This window comes from Toxorhynchites rutilus, chromosome 3, assembly GCF_029784135.1.
Source record: "Toxorhynchites rutilus septentrionalis strain SRP chromosome 3, ASM2978413v1, whole genome shotgun sequence".
Taxonomy (NCBI): domain Eukaryota; kingdom Metazoa; phylum Arthropoda; class Insecta; order Diptera; family Culicidae; genus Toxorhynchites; species Toxorhynchites rutilus.
The window spans coordinates 157,726,070-157,750,856 of NC_073746.1; the positions used below are offsets into that span (position 1 = coordinate 157,726,070).

The 24,787-nt window shown below is 35.6% G+C and overlaps 1 protein-coding gene across 5 annotated transcripts in view; it reads right to left on the reverse strand.

The window, feature by feature from the left end:
• LOC129780091 (serine/threonine-protein kinase 24) overlaps nucleotides 1–24,787 on the reverse strand; it is a 242,469-nt gene that overhangs the window by 116,089 nt on the left and 101,593 nt on the right. For 2 of the 5 annotated variants that reach the window (XM_055788009.1, XM_055788010.1), the window contains exon 1: nucleotides 12,291–13,120. The exons of 2 other annotated variants lie outside the window; for them this stretch is intronic. The gene's annotated coding sequence lies outside the window, so the exon portion shown is untranslated. Of the gene's footprint in view, nucleotides 1–12,290; nucleotides 13,122–24,787 lie in introns of those variants that run through there. One more of the 5 variants, XM_055788008.1, reaches the window with a different exon arrangement.

The window sequence follows — 24,787 nt, forward strand, 5'->3', positions numbered from 1 at the left end:
AAGTGGTAGTTTTTTTAGGGTGCCCATTTCCATTTTAGGGTAGTCCGAAAAATCTATTTTTCCCCTTTTTTTCAAAAATTCATAACTTTTGGGGATCTTCGTAGTCGCATTGGTTGCTCGTTCGCTTAGTAAGCGGGCCCTCATTGACCAGCTTTGTGTTGTTACAGAATAACTACGTCCACGCAACAATCATCAGCGATGGAGATCGATTCAGTGTCGGAATCCTGGCCTCTCTCTATCCATATGCAAGCTCTGCTTGCAACGAGAAAGACATCGGGCTGTTGTCCTATTAATAACACAATAATGATCTTATCATCTTATTATCTGATTATCATATGACCAATTTAAATTACGACTGATTCGTTCAAAAGAGCTTATTCAAAATCATTGATCTTCCTTTCAAAAAATCACAACTCAAAATCCAGATGTCTGATTCAAATATGATGTTCGACAAAGTTGTGGGAAAATTAATGAACTATTGAAGAGAAATAACATTTAAACATATTTACTCTAAAAAATTGAATTTAATGTTAAAAAATGTTATGTCTCAAAACACCAACCTTTAGACATTTTTGCCGTGCCGTGGTGAACTCACCAAAATGGAGATATTAATTTTTGAAAAATCGCTATAAAAATAAATTTCAACGCCTTGTGAAATTGTAAACATTTAAAAAAAAGTACTAAGCATGAAAAAAAAATTAGAATGTTCAGCGGGATAATTTAAAATTACAAATTCCCGGTATATGCATGCAGCTAAATGATATCATCAACAAATTGATTAGACCGTGATAAAAACTCTTATTTTTTATGTTCGATTTACGTGGAGCTCTCTTCTTTTTACCGTATCCTTGAGGATTCGCCAAATAATTGAGCACTACTTGATAGGATCGTCCAATCTGACGAGAAATTTCTCTGATACCAACATTTTCTTGGTGAAATGCATCGATTTGTCTTTCTTTTCTCTCCGTGAGCACTTTTCTCTTGGAATTTTCCAGATTAACTGATTAAAACAACTAAAACAACGGAAAAATGTAACTGGTCTTATAGATACTTGACACTTGAAAAATACAAAACTTTGTTTTACGCTCAGCGCTTGCACACACACATACGAAAATCATGCAGTGTATGGTAGTCAACAATACCAAAACACTAGAATATAATTTAAAGCATTGTTTGTTTATAGTGGCACAAAGCAACCAGATCATCACCTGGTCTTATAGAAGTTGGACAGAGTGTAGGAAACACAAAACTGTCCGTAAAAATGAAAACAAGACCAAGCAGATTCACGAGGCCTCGAATGTGCTCGATTTTCAAGTGTGATTCGATATCGGATTAATTAATTATAATTACCTTCAATTATAATGATAATGATAGCAAAAAATGGTTCGAATTGATACGGCAAAAAAAATGCTATAAATATAATTAACATTTATTACGAGAAACACCTCATTAAATATGTTATTCTGCCCGCATTGCGTCGACTTACAGAATGGAAAAGCGGACATTACAATAGACAAATCCCTAGTTAGATGATACCCAAGTCTTAAAATTTTCAGAATGCAGGGCTATACTTTTTTTATTGCGAATTAATTAAACCTACGTGTATTAAGATTATTTTTCCAGATGGAAAATTGTTTACTTTGAAACGTAACATACGTTAGTGATAATTCAATATTATTTTTTTCATTTTTGAAAAGAGAACCTCCTAGTGAATCATGTTTTCAATTTGAAATGAACCTGATTTAGAAATTATTTCACTTATTTTACTAAGTCCAATACAAAATTCAACCAATGTTCAATTACATCTACGTTCGAGTAACTCTACAATATCAACACGTTTGATCGATCACGGTGGAACTGTAGCTGATGTAGAATGATTTAGAGGTTGATATCGTCGACATAATCGAAAATAAGTATAAATGCACAAAACGATATAACAAGAATCAGTTAATGACAAACATTCATCCATCTATCATGGAAAAGTCTCACCAAAAATATTTCGCACTTCTCGCCACTATAGCGTTTTTTTTTGTTTTGTTTATTTTGCCATCCAATTTAAGCACAAATTCCACCATCCCCACGTCTCCTCATCTATGTATTTAACCATTTATTTATCACCACCCAAAAACATGTTTCGGCGGTGGGGTGCTAAAAGCAACACGGTCATGGTAAAAAGGCATTGCCCACCCCCACCACCACCAACCTTGCCGCCACACAGTGCTTGCGAATTCTTCAGCGATGAGACAATACTTTTTTCTCTGAGATTGTCTGCATGGTGTCTCCTCTTTCGTCTGAACGCTCCGCGCAAACACATCATCCCAACAGGTTTCGTCGGCATGCGCAATCCGAGTCTTTTTTTTTGCTAGATATTTACTTTTGGGTGACTTCAATGTGCGCGTTGAAGTGGTCTCACTTTTGGGTGGAGGATTGGAATCTAGAGACCCCTCCCCATATAATCGAATAATTTTCATTGCGACAAGCGCAAAAAAAACCATTTGTGTAAGAGACCGATTCACCCAATAACCAATGTCGTGTCTATGCGCTGCGACCGCAGAATTCGATACAATGAATGAAGAGGCGCTAAATTTCTCATCATCAGCGATGTACACGCAGGTGATTATCGGTTGGCTAAGCTCCGGTTGCTACTGACGCTGACGAGGCATGGTTTGCGAGGAATTTAAATTGGCCTGGCCCCCTCCAATAAATACCGCCCAGTCAAGTGGCAATGGCGCAGGCCTTGGCAGGCGTGCAATAGAAGCGAGCAAATGCGCTGCAGAAAACCGTCAGATATTATGGGATGGCTCTTTTTACAGCTGACCCAGAGAGTAACTGATGCGACCATTATTGCCGGGCAATTTTATGTTTCATTTTTATGCGCTCATAAAATCTACGATTTATGACCCCAAAAGTAGCGGTTCAGGTGATTTGTCAGGTGCTTCTATAGGTCAATCTCGCGGGAAGAAACACCGCGAAACCGAAACCCTGTGAGGTATCGATGATGCTGTTTTGTTGTTGGTGTTGCCAAATCGGCTTCACGTAATCACTTCGACTGAAGGCGATTAAAATATTTACTCAATTAGCGATCAACTCTAAGTTGAAGCCTTATTTTTTCCGGGGGGGACAGGAAGCAAACGAAGAAGGTTTCTCAAGGTACCCAATTTGTTTCGCTCGAGTCTACTTGTTGGTGATTTCAAATGGTTCCGCAGAAATTTGAAACGATTCGGCCAATTAAGTCACAGGAAAACTTCCTATTTAACCACTTCCGCGACTGAACCGACTCTCTTAAATGGTCACGCCAAGTAAGCTGGAATTTTCGCGCAGAGCGACAAACTCGAAAGAGAAGATCTCGGATGTTGGTGGTGTAGAAAATTCTTCTGGGACTGCTGGTTTCAACCGCTGGATTTTACTAATCAGAACCATCAATACACAAAGATTCTCTTTTTTTTCGAAAGCAAATTGGACCAGGGGTTCACAACCTTAGAAAATTTGAGGATCCTTGTATACACATGCGCTCTGGCGAATGAACACGCTCCGAAACATAGCTGAAATGTTCTGTTTTCAACACTGCTCGCGTCAAGGTTCACACCGTATCAATATACCGTGTTGTGCACCATGTTTATACACCCGTTTCAAAACCGCGCTTGAATCTGGTTTGTCTGCTTTGCTTTCTCTTTTTTTTCTCTGTATTTTTCTTTACACAAGCGTATACGGTTGGTACGGAGGCGCCCTATTATTTCTATGCTTTGCTTAGAACGAGCGAAACCAAGCGGGCACTAGAATTAAATGTGTGTGTAAAATGCAGCGTGCATCACACAAGTGAGAAGCGATGTTTAGTATCTGAATTTTACGCCGTGTTCATTCTGCGCTCCCGTGTTTATGAGTTTGGAACAGTTCGTACCAAAAGAGAGTACGCGTTTGTTATGAACACGCGCTGATGAAAATTGAACTAGAGTGCAGCGCATCGTATGCTTTCTGAAGACCATAAAAAATGAATATCGACTCTCCTCTCAGTCGCTTTGCTTCGACTAGCACTACTTCGACATTCGCCGTCAACATGCATTGAATTGACTAGAAATGAATTGACAAGCGTTATTCTAATTGGCGTGACTAATGAATATAAATCAGCCTCTTCATTCAACCCGACTTCGATCCACCATCCCGACATGAATCTTATTTTAACGTCCATAAGAAGTGAAACGAAAACTTGATTTCTGATGCAAAAAAATTGATACACCATTAATGGACGGCTCCATTTTTCACCCATCGTGAATCCGAGCATCGACAAATGCATACATGAAAGAGAGAAACGAATTCAGTCTGGAAGCAGTCACTTCGAAATGAAATAAAGTCCATTTGACGGGGAAGAATGAAATGAGATTGTCGAGTCGTAGAGGGAGATAGCGACTAAACGCCCGGCTGACTGTTGAGTCATGTTGACGGAGAAACTGCGTGAAGAAGCCAAAAGTCATTTCCAATTGAATACGAAGGGGAATTCCTTCATAGTCCGTTGACGATCCTCAGTTGAATATGACTATTCCGAGCCCTGCTTTTAACTGCTTTCAATTCGTGAATCAAGCGAAGTTTTCCCTTAAATTGAATATGAAAATGAACAATTCACAAGTACTTGAATGATTTGTTGTCCATATAATGTAAATTAGTTGAAAACAACGCCTTCAAAAACTATTCGTCGGATTCATAAAAAAAAATGTAAAAAACTCTTTTCGATTTTTACTAAATCACTCCCAAAAATAAATGATAAACTTGATTGTTTGATAGAACGAAATATAGCTTTAACTATTTGTTCAGGTTTACTTCCACAATTCCATTAATTCAACTAATTTGAATGCTTTACATCCGTATTTGGCAGCGAATTTTCTCATCTATCATATAGAAGCAGCAGAATCGTTCCGAAAAGTGTTCATTTTGAATTCAAACCAATTTAAGACGAAGAGAGCCCAAAATAAAAAAAAAATTAGGGTACAATCTCGAAGACTTCAAAAACTTGTCAAGAGTAAGTAATCAATTTGGCCAGCAAGAATCTATGTATACTCATCCTAAATCCCGTTCAGAACAAGATATGCTACATAGTAGATAATTTTATAGGTCTTACCAGGCTTTCAATACATACGATAGAAGTACATATACAGAATGTCCGTTAAAATTGATCTATAGAAAAATAGTTTTGCATAAACTATTTTTCTTTCTTTCAATACATACGATAGAAGTACAGAATGTCCGTTAAAATATTCAGTGTAATTCATACATCGACATAAGGAAACCAATTGCGACTTTTGGGCTAGAATGAACCATCAATCAACCGTCTTCAACTGCTTCTACAGAAACACGCAAGCTTTCGACTCTATTCAGGGTCATCAAAACATTCTACTAAAGAATTATTATTAAAATTTCGATGTATTTAAAAATAATATCCGAAGAGCGAACTGGATAAAATAATTGCGTAGTCCTACGTCCACACCGTGGTCGTATCTTGGACATAACTCCCTAGAAAACTGTCAACTATTCTGCAATTCACTCCTTTCGGCTGTAAAATCTAGCTGATTTTGAGAAATGGCGTTCAATGTTTCAACTGAAGCTATGTGTCGATAAAAATTTCATTTAGTTTTGTCCCAATTTGGGGAAGAGAAAAAAGTCAACAGGTGCCAATCACCCGAGCCGAAAATTGACCCAAAATCAATTACTTCAAACATGGTACACGATCGTGTAGGATAGGTAACTATTTGGGTTGAGATATGCTATTTGTAACCAGAACTATTCAAATGGTAACTATTTGGATTGAGATATTCTGGCCATCAAATGCATCAAGACTCTGAGATAAAATTCTCCAGTAGCTATTGGGTCAGATGGAACGAACTCTTACTGAGCTGTGGTATTAAGACAAAACACCAATTCAAAAATATATTATTGCAGAAATTCTTCTTCTTCTTCTTATATGGCACTAACGTTCCTAGAGGAACTCCGCCGTCTCAACGTAATATTACTTGCGTCATTTTCATTAGTACTTAGTTGAGATTTCTATGCCAAATAACACGCCTTGAATGCATTCTGAGTGGCAAGCTCTAGAATACGCGTGACCACAGTGCAAGTCAGAGGAAATTTCATTGAAGAAAAATTTCCCCGACCAGAACGGGAATCGAACCCGAACCCCCGGCATGCTAGGTTTGACGCTAACCACTCGGCCACGGGAGCACAATATTGCAGAAATTAATTTCAGCAAATTTTGAAGTTGAAAATTCCACATGTCCTCACAGAAAGATTTTCTCTCCATTGCTTTTTGGGCCGGGAAATTCTTTTTAGAAAGTGAAAAACATTCGCTTTCGATATGATTTGGATAAGCGTTATGTCAAGTATTGTTCCCGAGTAACTTTCTTCTTTTTCAATGGCACTACGGTGCCTAGAGTTCCCGCTTTATTCGCGCTGTTATCGCACTTATTCAGCATCTTCAATGCTAGAGAACACTATATCGACATTTTTATGCTTGTAGACCTGATATTATCATTGTTAATGCAGATAACCATAAATGGAAATTAGCATTATTGAAATCGTTTTCGCATCCGGACACTATGAATATTAGCGCTTTTACTGGATATCGGAAGTTTGGTTGCAAGCGGTGATTAACATGTGACTGTTTTTTAACCTATTTATTTGTATCAACATTGGTTCAAATAGCCAAAGCACGAAAAAATAGCGCGAGAACTCAGAGTATCCTGATTCGAATCCCATCAGGCAATTACAATATTACATATACTTCTCATTTCGAACAAAGCTCCGTAAGTCCAAATAATAAACAAACCTGTTGAATCCTTAAGATCCCTGAAGAGTGATGGATTATGAAATGCATACATATCGTTTTTGTTTTCCGTCGAACGCCGACTTGACGTTTTCAAGGTATCCTATATAAGCACCAGTAATGCTTATAAAAAGCAGCATTTTAGGAGCCCTATATTTCGCCTTTTCAATATTATATCCGCTTTATGTATGCATATGAAGCATTTTAACATCAATTTAAAAAAAATTGAATATTTTTTTTCCGTCAGTGTAACGAATTATCCTTGTACAGAATTTATTGGAGTTTTTAAAACTGTGATTTGTGATGCAATCATTTGTTATTCAACAATTAATCATCAAAGACGAACGGGATATTTATCATTCAAACAAAAATATATCTGTACTGAAAGATCCTGCAGGAACGTTCTAGGAACCAAAAAAAACTGGTTGATAAGGTTATGTTGAATTAGTTTATATTAAAAAAAAACAGAATGAAATCGATTTTTCAAAATAAAAAAAATGTTCGCAAAATATTCCAAAACTTTAGCTTTGAAATGATGTACATCACATCTTTATACATTCATTCTATGTACAAAAAAATATTTGTAATGAAAAAATCGACAATTACTTTTCGGGCAACTTAATAGGTAATAATGAAAAAAAATATTTTTTCTTGTTTAATCTTTTCTTTTTTATATCATCTGTAAATGGTAGGTAACACCGTGTTCTGCTCGCCATTCCAATTCCACCATTCCACCTTAAGCTGTATACAATTGAATCGGAAGATTCGACGCTGACCTTCATTTTTAAATGCCAACATCTTTCGCATTATACCAATTGCTTCTTGACATTATATGTCGGATTCCATCGATCTGCTTGCTGCTTATGTTTTCTTCCATAAATTACGGCACTTAACGACAAGGACAAGCGCACATTAGCGCTTCATCTCGCTGGAAGCTCATTATGAAACCGAGGAACGCGTTGATATTTGATTATTGCAACTCAAAACAACTTATGTGTTAATGATAGATCAATTGAAGAACATTTTTGCGGATCTCGATTATTAATTCACACCCAGAATTTTTTTTTATGCGAGCGGTACGTACCTCGTAAAAACCGCGTTAATTGGAAAATCCGCGTAAAAAACCGCGTTAATTCGTTAATTCCGCGTAAAAAACCAGGACACTTAAAATCCACGTAAGAATCTTGATAGGGTGCGGTAACATTATCCCACAAGTATTTTGGGATAATGTTACAATCAGTAACAGTGTTTTGGAATCGATACCAGGTGTCTTGACCAGATTCCACAACAGAAAAAATGCATTGAGACCATTTAGAATTTTGCATCTTTTCACTATTGTTCGAGCATTTTCAAACACTTTCGATGCTTGGTCAAAAAACCGTCCTTGATGGCCTGTGTTGCTCTTTCAAGCTCCTCCTTCCAACGTTGTCTGTTCATCCTTTTTTTGTAATTCTGCGACATCTGGAATCAATTAGACCAAACAAAATCTTCAAACCTGTATGAACAATTCACCCCACACAACATGCAAAAATTAAAATGCAATTAATTTCATTCATTGGTGTCAAACATACAGTTTCGCTGCATCAAATTGTTCCTCCTCTGTGGGCGAATAGAACTTTACTGAACAATACACGAAAAGCTTGTTTAATACGCGGAAAAAACCTTAAAACCACAATCGAAACATTCACATTTTCTGACAATTAAAGTGCTTGTTGTGTTTATGCTACCGTTTCCCTTTACTTGTGAAATTTTACCAAAGTTGTTTTACGTGAGGTACATACGGTTCAACAATAGAAGGAGATGACTTTATAAAAAATCCAAGTTGAGCCGTACTTTTTTAGATAAAGGGGTGGTCTAAATCACCCCAAATCACCCCGTGTTACCTCTGAGGGAGCATGAGGGTCAAATGTGAGCAGAGGGAGAATTGTAATATTGCTCAGGTTTTCTTTACGCGAGTGCAGCGATAATTGGAAAATCCGCGTAAAACATTGTATTTATTTTTATTTGATTAAAAAAAAAATAAATTCTTGCAACCTTAGAATATAAACCATTCTGCGATTGAAACGTTGAGCGTCGATCGAGCAGCGAGCCATGCGGGAATCTCAATGTCAGTCCCTAACTGGGTATCAATGTTTTTTTCCTTGTGAGGCCCGAGACTTTACATTGAACCACTAAACCACTGAACCAGAGTTGTAATACACTACCCGTTCAATTTTGGCAACACACTATAATTATGTTTTTCGTATTATTTTATCACCCATAGTTCCATTAGGCGATCCATGTTCGGGTAAAACCACTGAATTCACGAATGACAGGATTTGATTTTGACTCTATGCCAAAATTCAATGTTGCCAAAATTAAACGGGTAATGCAATGGCTATTAAAAAAGTTAAAAAGGATCACCGATAGTGTGAACTACCCTAGAGCCCTACATTGATTCCAGATTACAGTTCTTGACCAAATTCACATTGAAACCGCATCGTGTAACAGTAGATATAGTATGAATTGCTAGTTAGAATATTTACTTCATAGTTTACGTTTTATACAATCAAAATGGTTTACTGGACCTCAACAATTGAGAAAGAATACTTTACGAACAACCCAATAGAAAGATTCAAATCTCAAACATTTTTTTTATTCGCATTTGATTCCGAATATTTCTTAATCACAGAAATATTTTCCGAATTGCAAAATATAGACATCTGACATTTTACATTTCAAATTAAATTTAGGGGTTTGCGAACAAAATGATTGATATGAGATACACACTCTGTCCAACTTCTATAAGACCAGGTGATGTTCTTGCTGCTTTGTGTCATTGTAAACAAACAATGCTTCAATTTTTATTCTAGTGTGTAGATATTGGTGACTACCATACATTGCATGATTTTCATATGTGTGTGTGCAAGCGCTGAGCGTAAACGAATGTTTTTTTCAAGTGTCAAGTTTCTATAAGACCAGTTACATTTTTTCGTTGTTTTAGTTGTTTTGATCAATAAATCTGGAAAATGTCAAAGTGAAAAGTGCTCACGAAGAGAGAAGAAAGACAAATCGATGCATTTCACCATGAAAATGTTGGTATCAGAGAAATTGCTCGTCGGATTGAACGATCCCATTAAGTAGTGCTATATTATTCGGCGAATCCTTAAGGATACGGTATGAAGGAGAGAGCTCCACATAAACCGAAGCTCTCCAACCGGGATAAGCGGGAAATAGCTAAAACAGCTTCGAATACCTCAAAATCTCTTATGCGAATAAACCAATATTTCAATTTAAATGTTACTCGGGTGACAATTCGTCAAGTTTTGGTAAAAAAATCTTCACACAAAGAAGACTTAAAAGGGTAAAGCTCCTAATCTTACACCATCTCATATCGGAAGACGTCTGAGTTTTGCCAAATTTCACATGAATCGACAATGAGACATGGTATGTTGTGACAAAGAATGTTTCCAAAAGAATACATTTTGCTATATAGCATAACGAAAAGTTCTTCAATGTATACGTTATCTTCAGTGACGAAAAAAGTTCAATTTGGATGGTCCTGATGGTTTCAACGAGTACTGGCGTGATTTACGGAAGAAGGAACAGTATTTATCAACCAGCTTCAAAATAGCTTCCACATCAATCAAGGATTACATACATGTTCTGGAATCCTCTCTCCTACTGTTTTTGCATGATAGTCACATAAAAAATTCACATTCCAACTACTATTCATACCACCAAGGAAACTAAGCAATGTATTAAGGATCAAAAACATTATTTTTTTTGACTGGCCAGCTCGCTCTCCAGACTTGAATCCTGCTGAAAATCTTATGGGGATCCTTGTACGCAGAATCTACACTGAGGGAAAACAGTACATCACGATTGAAGAGCTCAAGGTCGCAGCTTCAGAAATATGGAAAAATATAGAGAAATCGGTTCAGCAGAATTTGAAAAATAGGAATTCCAGGTTATTAGCCGAAATGGCAAGGTTGCCAATTATTGACATGTAAGTCAGCCGATCGTTTTGATTTTTCAATTGATAATACTTATGAATTTTGGAATGGTCGTATAGAAAATGGACAGCTGAAATTATCATATTTAGGCACAATAAATAAACGAACAACTCTTTTGAACGAAATTGACTTGAAAAATACTTTATTTTAAGCAGTCAACAATGTATGAATGTATCTTGTTGAAATTCTAATTGTTTGTGTTGCAACGGAATAGAATCAGGGTGGTCTTTTAGAAGTTGGACAGAGTGTAGAGGAAGGACAGTTGTTTCGTATTCACTAGATTATCAATGTGGTGATATAGATCATCAAGTAGTTTCTATATCCAAAACTTTCTGAGCTTTTTAAACATACACAAAAAGATCAATACCGATTCTAGTTATTCTCAAACACGAATCAATCGAATCGTCAGCTCCTAGTATATCCGCATTCTCAGTCATTCCTTCACAGTAGCTCCTAATCATAATACTGGAATCCGCTTTGAATCAGGCTGGAATTGCAAATTCAAAGTTATAATTTGAGGGTGAGAATCTAGATACAGATCAAATTTCATTTGCATCCGTTATCCATAATTCTGCTTAAGAATTGAGAACCGGATTCTGGACTCTTGATAAAATATTATACTACACTACTCTGTTTCCAATATAATTTGAAGAGGACCATAAATCGGGTTTCAAAACACATCACATAAACGCGTGTGAAGTGTGAACGAATGTTTTAGCCGAAACACCGTGAAATGTTGTTCCTAGCAGAGCAAAACCGTCGCCGGTGCAGTGCTTCGGTGTAGCCAATTCGATAATCAGAAAAATGAATCAAAACCTCGAACCTCGTGACATAACAACACCACACTGTCTGAAAACGATAACTGTGTTTCAACATTTTCAAGTGCGCACTTGTCGCTCGATCGCTAGGCTCCACAAACTTGAAATTTTCACTTTTCTTTGCGAGCAATTGTGTGTAATTATGGGTTCGGCAAATTAGAAACCTTACATCAATAAAAAAAAACCTCTATTTTTTACTGGTCCATTTTTTCACTCTCTCGTGATGTTTCCACATGATGGCGAGAGAGAGAGGGAAAAACAACAAAGCGGATCGTGGCCATACATGCAGAGAAATTGTGAAAAATAATAATATGCGAAATTAAATCCGACAGCAAGATCGATTCGTCGGTTGGCGCAAAGTGGATTGGTACTCGAATTTAAGGCTTTCTTCGCTAAGTAGTTCTGCAAGAGGGCGAATAGTGTATTTTTTTTTAGTTTCGGTTGTACACATTACTCATTTCACTAGTCTTTTTTTCATAGCTATTCTTTTCAAACCTGAATGATGATCTGCGACCACATAGAACAACAAAAGCAACTACAATGGAACATTTCCACATGAATAAATTCAGCGGCATCGGCGTGATATTCAGAGCAAGTATAATCTACAGCAAACTCCGTTAATGGCGAGACGGCGATAAAGCAAAACTTTTCTTCTGTACATTTACATACATTTTTCCCCTCTCTTGCGGTCGATATTTTGCGGCAAATTACTGTTGCTTCTCTGCTTATGCTGCTCGATACACTATTGCAAGTTAGAAAATTCACTATCAACTATCACTTTGCTATCAGCGCTCATATATTTCTCATTCTCTTGCCTCTGCTCATAACTCATAAACTATGTTGGATGCGGCTTATTGTTTTTTTTTTCAAACTAGGCTGCCGAGAACAATGCATCCGCGCTGGCTTTCATCGGATCTTCACTTTTACTGCAACAATTCGCTTGGAAAAATCCGCTACCGCAGCCACACAGAGGTATACAGCGTAAATCTTTCCCACAACTATCACACACTTTGCTGGATTTGGGGGGCCGCTATACGGTAACTTCTATCGCTCGATCCAATCCCAGACCATATCTCGTTAAAGGTGCTTTCCTTCTCACTGCACAGTAACACCATTCACGGCACGTTTAGAAATTCCTGAAGGTGAATCTTCCCACTCCCGATCGATACTGGCATCAAATGTCAACGCAAATCGACGGAAACGACAACAGAAGAAAAAAAAAGACCATAATCATATAACGCTCAGAATGTTAATCGGTTCGCGCGGACGCACACACCCAGAATCTATGAAACCGTTTTGGGACCTCCGACGAAACCTCACAATGCTAGACCTCGAAGCGATCGCGCGCGCATAGCGTTCCCGTCCCGCTGAACGTTCGGCTCGGAACTAAACCGACAAGCCCCACAAAACGTATACATATTTTTCATTAAATTTACAAAATACACTTTATAATCGGTTATCTCTTTCGGTCGAAGAAGCGCTCCCTCTCACACACGCGCACGCTGGGACTGCTGTTGCTGGTCTGGTCGTCTGTTGTGGCTGGTCGGCTCAAGGTGGAGCGGTATACCTGCACCGACCGCAGAGAGCCCCTCTTCTGTTGGCTGTTTGGCTTTCCATCAACATATCGACGTGCGCACGTTTACTAGCAACAGCGCGCCCACGTTGGGGGTGGTCATGTTTCCAGCCAGACATAGACGCTGAGCGCGTGGTCCCCTTTCGGGGTGACATTCTACAGAGAGCTAGGAATGCGGCAGTGTTTCGTAAAACGATTTTTGATTTGGCAATTTTTGATAGCTTGTTTTGAAATCTGTCAAATCTGTGCGTCTGTCTCGATGGTACGAAATAGACATGCACGCTTAAATGTTAATGGAAGTGATCTATTGGCTATTTCTCAGCGAGCATTTGCAAGAGAAATATAGATTGTTATGGAGTGGATTTCATGAAGCTTTTCAGCATATCCAAAACATTAGAATTTAAAGCGTAGAAGGCAGATTTAATTTGGAAAGAATTAAAATTTAGAAATAGTATTCCCTCATTTCACTGAAAGATTCGATACAGGTAAATGTATGACTTACACATGCAAAAATATCACTGTTTATCAATCAAAAATTGAGATCAACCACAATACCGTAAATTTCACCTCATAGCAGTAGTTTTGAAGTAACCTAAATGGTAAAAAGTAATGAAACACGCAATTGATAGAATATACATAAATCAAAATGGAAAATATTCCTGTTCAACGCGCAAATAAAATAAATAGAAAGAAAACAACGCAGTTCTAAATTAGAAATCGTCAATGCAATTTGAAGATAAACAATAATATCGGCGATTGAGACCATTAGTTCCACATACGAGGCATATCATCAATTTCATGCCAACTCAACTGGCCGTTGGCAGCAACACTTCTGATTGCATTGAAACTCAAAAGTACCATTTAATTTTGAATCCTTTTTTTCTATTTTTCACAAAAAACGGTATCTCAAAAATTATAAGACGTAATCAAAGAGTGAAAAGTAGGAAACTTTATATATTTTCATTAAAAAATAATAATCAAATTAACAAAAATACGCTGAAAAAAAAACATTATTATTAAAATTAAATTCATCTTTCTCAAAAACTTGTCTTTCAATTCTGAGAAAAATAATATGAATGCCCCATAAAATAACCAACAAGTCATCCATACATCGTATGAGGAGCACTTCTACGAAGGAAGAGATTTTCTAACAACTTCTTCGTGTGTCCTTTGAAAATGTTTTACTCGTAATACTTTTGTGCGTAAATTCTAACGGTATTACATGCTCTGCAAACTTTTTCCTATTTAGAAATACGTTAAGAGCAAATCAATGACGAGAATTAACACACAAAAAAGGATACGAGCAAAAAAATTTTTGCATTACTCGAGAACTAATCAAGCTAATGGAACTAAATTAGGCATATGGAAGTTTTAGGGTGTCATAAATGTTTTTACGTTGGTTAGATACTCCTCCCTCTTCTCTAAGGAGGGGGGGGGGGCTGCCATACCAATGAAACACAAATTTCTGCATTACTCGAGAATTAATCAAGTAAATGAAACTAAATTGGGCATATCGAGGTTTTAGGGAGCAATAAATGTTTCTATGATGGTTAGACACTCCTCCCGCTCTCTAAGGATGGACTGTCATACAAACGAAACACAAACTTCTGCATAACTCGAGAACTAATCAAGCAAAAGGAGTCCAATTTGTCATGTGAAGGTTTCACGGGGCACGAAACATTTCTATGATGAACACACTCCTCCCTCTCTCTAAGGGCGGCTGCCATACAAATGAAACACAACTTCTGCATAACTCGAGAACTAATCAAGCACAATTTGGGATGTGAGGGTTTTTGATTATAAGAAATGTTTCTATAATGGTACGATACCCCTCCCTCCTCTGGAATGGAGAGGGGGTCCCAAAAAAATATTACACATATTTCAACCAAAAATATTTCAACGAAACATGACAATTGAAAATTTTCGGAAAATTCTGAAGGAAAAAGGGAAAATTCGGAAAATTAAATTCCCATATGTTCTACAATTACATAGTGACAAGGGCTGTTAGTCCATTTGATGTTTGCGCTAGCGAAATTGATCTTTGTTCGAAACTGGAAATGGATTTTAATGTGATGAATCTATACCAATAAAAAGGATCGCCGGATGTGTTGATAAGAGCAGAACTCGAGGAAGGAATTGTCCGATTTAGGGCTGTCTTTATTCTATCATATTTTCTGTATTAAACATTTATTCCATGTAACGGAGAGACATGTTATTTGCAAGTGGTTGATAAATTTTTAACGAGAATTGTGTCTGAAAATAATCTGATATTATAATGATGAGTTTTGTTAGAAATACTAGGATTTTTATAGTAAAAGGTAAATTCAACGGGGTCGATTAGAAGACCAATCAAAGAACAGTTCTGCGATTGAACCCATAAACTTGCTCATAGAAAGAAAACGTGAATGCCTTCAAATACCTTCAAATTGATAACAAAACACAAATTTTGGGCGGGACGAAGTTTGCCGGGTCAGCTTGTGCCATATATTTCAGAAGCTTTAAAAGATAAAAAGTTCATATTTTAATATTTTTTTATATTTTGTTCAAAGGAAATATGAAGATTTGTATTGAAAAAATTTCTAGAAGTAGAAGTGCCCATCTTCCAATGATTAGATGACAAGATGGATATTGTATGAGCTATTCATATTATGTTTTTATTTAGAACTCATTTAGTTTCAATGTTTTTTTTAAGTTTTAAATAAAATTCAAACAATTTCCGACTCTAATTTTTTGACGAAAAATTTCAAGTCTTTTTTTATAATTCTTTAATTTTTTTTTGAGATTTCAAGTACAGGGTCTGTCAGATTAAACGCTCACGAAAAAAAATCGAAGAGCATATGTGCGATATAGTAAGTATAATCTTCATTGTTTTGATCAGCCGCGAAGCATCCGAAAAATCAAAATAATTTTATTACAATTTCAAAAAATTACAATTTCTCATGAATTGTAAATTTTATTTGCCGCCATTTGTACGCTAAACCCATCGAGGTGAATGGGTATTTCAGTTCACAATAATCCCGGCCACCATGGCATAGTACATTGAACAGAGGCCTCGGAATATGAGCTAACCAGCTTTCTCATGAGATAAAAACTTAATCGAGATTTTATGAGAATCGATCTTACGAGAAGTACTTGTAGACAACAAAACAACAATATGAAAGTTGCTTGCTTGATGCAGCTTGATTGAAAGCAAACTAAACATATTAAATGGACTGACAACAATGGGCTGAGAATCGATCGATTGTTATTTCTATAGAATCAAATTGAGATTTAGTATTCCAAATCTGAATTTGTTTCCTAGTCTGAAATCTAAAATCAGTTTCAGATTCAAATTTCGACTCCTAGATCGAAATACTAGACTGAAATTCAACACAGTGCTTATCTATAGATCTAGTTTCAAATATTAGATTACTGATTTTAGATATAAATATCGAATCTGAGGATGTGTACAGCGTTATAACCGTCCTCGTTTAATAAAATTGGTGTTCGATTTGGAATATAGTAAAACACGATCCATCTTGAGCATTATATGAGTTCATTGATAGCGTAGTGGAACACTCGATTCTGAAGAATTGTTGTTCTATTTCAAACAACTGTGCAAGGGTGCTTATACACTGTTTGACCGAAGCCAAATGTTTGACAGTTTTGACTGATAAAATTTGATCAATCTGTACGAATCAAATATAAATCGTTTCTTTGAAAAATCCCATAAGTTCATTTGGCGCACTTGCGAGAAAACTACAAAAAACTGTTTTTCTCATAATTTTGACCTGATCCTCCTATTTGTTGGTATTAGGTTCGATTGCTACATCCAAAACATTTAGTTTGAAACCACTTTTTCATCAATATAGCAGTTTAAACTCAAAATATAACGCTTTGAAGCAGATGGACTCACAGGGTTTCTCAAACAAACGAGAAATCAGTGGTATATTTAGCGGTTTTGAAGTGATTCACTTCAATTTTATGTACTTTTAATGTTCATAAAGCTCATACCAAGTAAGAATGGGGCTGTTTATAAGTTCTCCATCAGAAGACATTCCGATTGAGTTGAGTTGCGCATGCTTCTTACAGCGTCGGTGAACAATGAATGAAATTGTATGTGAAATTGAATTTGAAACTCCAATTAAAGGGGGTTCGTAGAACTAACTTTTTCTGAAATTTTTATAGTCGATGTAGATACCCTCAAGGACTCAAAAGCTGCTAAAAAGTCAATTTTGATAAAAGTGGCGTTTATGGGGGTTTCCAAACAAACGATTAAAATATTCGACACGCAAAAATTCAATTATTAACACTAAACCTACCAATGTTTAATGTATACCTATTCCTACCACAGCTGGGCCAAGTGACCCTTTGAGGATAGTTAGTGAATAATAACTCGATTTATATAATTTTGTTGAGAAACGTGGTATACCATTTTTCTCCTGCATATTTCGACATTTTGGTATACCAATTACAGGTCGAACTCGATTATCCGGAGTATTGATTTTCTTTTCACTCCGGATAATCAAATTCTCCGGATAATCGAGTCAAAAAAATATTTTTTATTCGTTTTTTTTTGCATGTATTTTTTGTTTTTTGAAAAGAGGAATTTTTGATTCATCCTCTCAAAGTCAGAAAACACCAAATTTGAATCTGATGCTCTCAGGAGGTGATAGGCGATCATATTTTATGAAAAAAATCCTTCTACATATATGTTCGAATTTCAACAATGACAGAGTTATAGAACTTTTTTTTCTGTTTCGGACTCTGTTGCCTCAAACTGGCTCTACATTAAAAAGTACGCTACGGAAGACAACTCTGTTGCCTTCATTTGCAAGATGAGAAAATTTAGTATAGGATATAGTAGTGGAACATCTAAATTAGTGTACTTTAATAACATTTTGGAAGTGAAAAACTTAAAAGTTAATGATTTTTAATGTGTTATTATTACTTTTATCCTAAAAATTGTACTAATTGGATTGTTCCTATCAATTAAATTGAAGCTCTCAAACCGCTCTACAATTTGTTATTTGACACCCAAATTCTATCTTTCTTAATTTGGCTGCAATATCGATATAACGAATTCCTGGTAAAAAATTAAGCAAAATCTCCAAAAATCACTATTTTTACCCCACTATACATGTAATAGCCACTCAAATTTCACCTTAACGTTGAAAGGTTACATTTCTTCTTGAAATAAGTCATATTTGAAATATAAAAAAAATCCAAACTGTATATAATCGAGTCCAAAATTGTATATAATCGAATCACATATAATCGAGTCTGACCTGTATCAAATGAAAGGAATTGACTAGTAGAACACAGTTATTTATTAAAAATGCAAATTCTAAATGGCCGCCACCACAAAGTGGTGCCAAATATATATTTTTTTTTCAAAACCACATCAATATGGGTATCAAATGAAAGTGCTCGACTAGTAGAACATAGCAGAGCATGAAAAATTCAAATCGAAGATGGCCACAGTCCGCAAATAACTGATTACTTTTTAATGGTTTCATTCAGCTTGCCCTGTTTGTATGTATGTTTGAGTGTTTGTAGGATTGCCCCACATTACTTGAAATTTGACCCCGTTCCTGATCACTGATTGTTCTGAAATTTCGAACATACCTTTAATTATACTGCCCCCTAAAGAATGGCTGAATGGCTTGACTTGGAGAATAGACTACATTATGAACAAAATAAATTCGAAAAGGTAACCGCCACTAAATAGTCAACTATGTATTTTTTGCATTCCCCTCAATACAGGGAAACTTCGATATAGCGTACCCTCCTTATAACGTACACATTTTCAAAGTCCAAAGGAATAATTTTTTGAATAGTATTTTTCTGAAAGAACAATGAATTATCTGTATTTTGATACTAAAGCTTGGTTTGTACTTTTAACCAATCCTGAAGTACAACTGTTTTGTGATTCCGATAAATGAATCAAATTTTAATCAACAGTACGAAGAGAAACATCATGAGAAAAGTTGGCTTATTATTATTATAGGTTGGAAAGGGAATTTATCCATTGAACTTACTCAAACAGCAACACAATAAAGTAATATAAGTTACGTTTCTGAGTTCTTTATTATGTTTCAATATAACGTACAATTCGATACAACGTACAATTTTGAAAGTAAAATGTACGTTATATCGAAATTACCCTGTATTGTTATCAAATACAATGATTTGACTAATAGAATACAGTAAATAATTAAAATATTCCGAAGAAAGTTAGGTAAGAAATGAAAATTTAAAAAAAGTTGAATGGTTTTATTGTAGAGATACCATTGTAGTATGCTAATGGTACAGAAAATTTACTAAAAACTAGAAAATAAAATAAATAAAACAGCTTTTGAGGTTATACGGATTAATGTACTAAAAGCTAGAAAATAATTAGACAAGTAACAGTTAGTAGTTATCACATCCGTTTCTTCATTCATGTTTGTGTTGTTGATAATGTAGTGCATTCTCCAAGTCAAGCCATTCATCCATTTTTTAGCGGCGGCCAAATTGAATTTTTCAAGATCATGGAATACGCAGTTTTATAATGGCAATAGAATTAAAGGTATGTGATCAGGAACGGGGTCAAATTTCAATTAATGTGGGGCAATCCTACGAACACTCAAACATACATACAAACAGGGCAAGCTGAATGAAACCATTAAAAATTAATCAGTTATTTGGGAACTGCGGCCATCTTGGATTTGTATTTTTTATGATCTTCTGTGTTCTACTAGTCAAGCCCTTTCATTTGATACCCATATTGAAGGGGTTGGGAAAAAAATATGGCACCATCTTGTGGTGGCGTCCATCTAGGATTTGCAGTTTTCATGAATAACTCTATTCTACTATTCAAGCCCTTTCATTTGATACCCATATTGATGGGGTTCTGAGAAAATATGTAATCCACCATTTTATTGTGGTCGCCGTCTTGGATTTGCATCTGTCATAAATAACTATGTTTTACTAGTCAAGCTCCTTCATTTGATACTCATATTGATGGGGTTGTGAAAAAAATATATATGGCGCCATCTTGTGGTGGCGTCCATCTTGGATTTGCATTTTTCATAAATAACTGTATTCTACTAATCAAGTCCTTTCATTTGATACCCATATTGATGGGTTTCTGAGAAAATATGTAATCCACCATCTTGGATTTGCATTTTCTATAAATAACTGTGTTCTACTAGTCAAGCCCTTTCATTTGACACCAATTTTGATTGGGTTGTGAAAAAATATATATGGCGCCATCTTGTGTTGGCGGCCATCTTGGATTTGCATTTTTCATAAATAACTGTATTCTACTAGTCTAGCCCTTTCATTTGATTCCTATATTGATGGGGTTCTGATAAGATATGTAATCCGCCATCTTGTGGTGTCGGCCATTTTGGATTTGCAGTTTTCATAAATAACTGTATCCTACTAGTCAAGCGCTTTCATTTGATACCCATATTGGTTATTCAATATGGAATTATTATACAAATTATTCAAAATTTCCGAAAATCAAAAATAAAATACTCCGGATAATCGAGTCTAAAATTCCGGATATTCGAATCCCGCATAATCACTGTAATTCAGCCATTCCATGCCAAACCGATATAGTGGTTCTCAGATTTTCGTGAAAAAAGGTATATTTTTTCTTTATCGCAAACAATAAGACCGGTATTTTTTAATTTTTTCGTTATGGTGACCATTTCCGTTTAAGGGTGATCCGAAAAATCACTTTTTTTCCTAAAATGATTTTTTTCAAAAATTCATAACTTATGAACTACTCGACCGATTCTAATTATCGATATATCAAAAAAAATTGTTACCGTTTTTATTGATTGTAATTGTTTTTATGGTTTTGATGGTCTCGAGATCAAGGGCGCTATATTGTTTTATATTTTTTCTAGAAAGCTTAGGATTTTTCACGTAAAATATCTCAAAATCAGAGATGTGTTATTTTTCTTTTTTATGTTATGATTTTTCAAAGTTAACCGATAGTTCAGAATATCATTTTTTTCCTTCTTTTTCTATTCTCGAAAATTCATCACTTTTGAACTACTAGACCCATTTAGATGATCGATATATGAAATTAAAACCAATGACCCAGATTTCTTTGGGAAAATATTACATTTGCGAAGAAAAAAAGTTTTTTGTTTTCGTGACTATCAATAATATCTATTTTATATAGCTTACATGGTTTCGGGATCAAGGACGCTATATTTTTTTATAATTTTTCTTGAAAACTGAGGATTTTTTACACAACATATTCAAAAATCAGAGATGTGTTGTTTTTCGTTTTCAATTTATGATTTTTCAAATTTAACATGTTTTTAGTTTTCTTTCAATATTTTTACTAGAATCGCTAGTTTGTATATCGCTATCGTATAAATATCGCTAGTTTGATATTTTTTCAAAGAAAACTATCTAAAGTGCTTCGGTATGTCAATCATCTGAATCGGTACAGTAGTTGAAAAGATATGAATTTTTGAAAAATGTCATTTTTAAGATATAGATGAAAAATGATTTTTGAATCTTCCGATAAATTTGAAAAATAATAACTTAAAAACGAAGAAGAATACATTTCTAATTTAGATATATTTTATGTAAGAAATCCTCAGCTTTCTAGAAAAAATATAGAAAAATATATTCACAAATACAACAATATATGTAAAACAATAGCAAAAATGTGCGATGCAATGGTTTTGTATCACAACCACATATACAAATCTTTCTGATATCATTTGAATATTGGTACTGGTCAAATGACCCGTTGCGGTAGTTAGGGCATTACATATTTTTATCAGTAAAAAAAACAACAAAACACTGGAAAAACATCAGATGTATATTTTAAGAAAAGAGGGGTAGGCAAATGAGATTGTGACAATGTAATTTGCAATCAAATTTTGACAAAAAGTTTAAAATGAGTCATTTGACCCCTCGTGGTAGGTTTAGTGTTAAATGCCTATTTTTTTGGTTTGCTCTTCAAACCTGCCAGTATATGGTTTGTTACATTAAATATTTCGGTTGTATTTCTTTCATGTTCGATGTTTGACGTTGTTTGCCCCTGTTGATAATTGAAGAGTGACAAACAAAATAGAATTTGTACCAAATTAATGCCGAACTGTATCTGTGAAGTATTGTCAAATGTTTGACCTCCGGACAAACAGTGTACGACCACCTTTACTCGTTTGAATTTGTGGTAAGACTTGTAAACAGCTGACATTTTTGTCGAATATTAATTTTATAACATCCTTTCCACACAAATCTCTTGACAGCAGTTCGCCATCTCTTCGACGTAAACTATTAAAAATTTAAATTAAAAGAGTTCTGGCCGTTTTAAAACAGATATCATTAAGAAACTTTATGCATGTATGATAGCCTAATTATATCAAAGCACCGTAACAATATTGCAATTCAGTTGCATATCATTTCGTCGGAATATGAACTCTTTTTTTAGTGCTAACGGGTGAGTCATAATTTGGGGGGCTAAATAAAACCACGTGTGGTAAAAGAACTTTTTTTTAAATTCAATTCTTTGTTGCATTTTTACAAGTTCACAAAATGTGCATTTGAGGTGTGAAACAATTAAACAGGTAGTGGCTCTTCGTCTTCAACCTTCCTTAAGATTCCCGGAACCCTCGTCATGATGGTCTGGGCAACCTGAGTTGTGGAGCTGTGGTGGCTTCCCAACCATTTTCAGACATCGACTGGGACAGTTGTTGGTCACACTGCGTAACCCAATATTGCAAAGCTGATGAAAACCTAAATGAAAAACCCTCCACATCGCGTGAAAGATACGATTCGCAATTCGTGTCAACTACAAACATATTAAATGGAGTCTCAATTACTATGATTTTTTTTCTTCAGAAAGTAAACATTCAAAAAACTTCTGGAAGTTTGAAAAGAGAAATGTGTTTTGAAGAAAAAATTACTTCGCCTTGGTATACCAATCGTGAAACAATTTGGAGAAAGATATGAAAAATAAAGATGTCAGCTTCCAATTTTTTGGATTAGCAATTTCTGTACTTTTAGTGTTTCAAAAGAATAGACTTTATAAACACATTTTGAAAACAAGAGCCTTAAATATAAGAAAAGTGTGTAAACTATGTTAAATTATACGAAGGATAATAAACTTAATGTTATTGTGACTAGTCCCAATAGTAATGACAACCAACGAAGCACCTTAAGCCATCTGAACACCCCAACATCAAATGCACCAAAACAACGAACATAGTCCCGCGCGCACGGGTACCAACATTCGCGCACGCCTCCAGCTACTTTATGGGGCTCAGGCCCGGTTCAACCAGCCGTGGCGAGTAGCGAACAGCGAAACAAAAAAAAATACTCACAGGGGAACCTCGCCAATAGCCGAGCGAGCGAGGAGAGATCATGACCAGGGCCAATGAGCGGACCAGGCGGATAGCAACGAGGTGCTGCAGCGACTTGCAGCATATTATAGCCCACGAATACGTGAGAGGAGCTCGTGCGAAGTAGCACCCGCGCGAGGTTAGGATTGTTGATGCGCACCGGCGGTAACACAGTAAGGCACGGCGCAATTCCACCGACGTGATGAAGGCTCCAAAGCGTTAAGAATAGGCTGCATTGTGTGATTGAATTTGTGTTATTGGTGTGCTATGAGGTGGCGATATTGGTTCGAAAAGTTCCCCGTGGTCGTGAAATTAAACCAGTGTTAGGAGACTGAACGTTCAAAGGGTCGATTATAAAAATAAACATTATTTAGGATTCTCAAATACTCATCCGTGAAATAAGTCTTTTCAAGTTCAAATTAGATCAATTCATGACCCGTGACTCCGAATATCCGTGCGGATACAAATAATTTCTTCCATATTTGAAGGTTGCTACGAAATCACCAAAGCATATCAATATTCAACACATGCACGTTTGAAGCCGATAATGTGCTTGCATTGGAATTGGAAGGCGAGATAATTTTAATTTATAATTGATTGGTGAAAAACCTTGCGGATATTGAATTCGTTTCTTGATTGAGACCATTGATTTTCCAGAGACAGAGTAAAGCGTCAGTTAATCAAAATACGGATAAGATAGTTGAAATCGATCGGAAGGTTGTTATTTTTGCTGAAAAAAAAACAAAAATTAAAAAAGCAAAATGTTTAGAAAAGTATGTTAAAAAATTTGAATTTAAATTTCACACATATTTCACAATTTTACACACACACATGTCTCAAATTCCGAACACTTAAGCTTTGTTGGCCATTAAACAGTGTCTCATTACTCAAAATAGTACTTTTTCGTGAAATTAATGTGGTTTTTGAATACAATACAGCCTTTTCTTTCATTTGGCCACCATGCAATTAATTTACAAATTCATATTCATGGTGAAAAACTAAAAATATATTTGATCACATTTGTCTCAAATTCCGAACACCCAAAATGCAAATTTTTTTTTTGAAAAATCATAACTTTTAAGCTACTAGACCGATTCAGATGATCGATATATCAAATCAAAGCGAATTAGCTATTCTTCTTTGGAATAATATAACTCTTCCAAAGATTTGGATTTTGTGCTTCGAAACTTGATTCAAATTTCGAATTTGCTTACGCAAACATTTTATCGCTGATTCACGCTGAGTCACTTTTT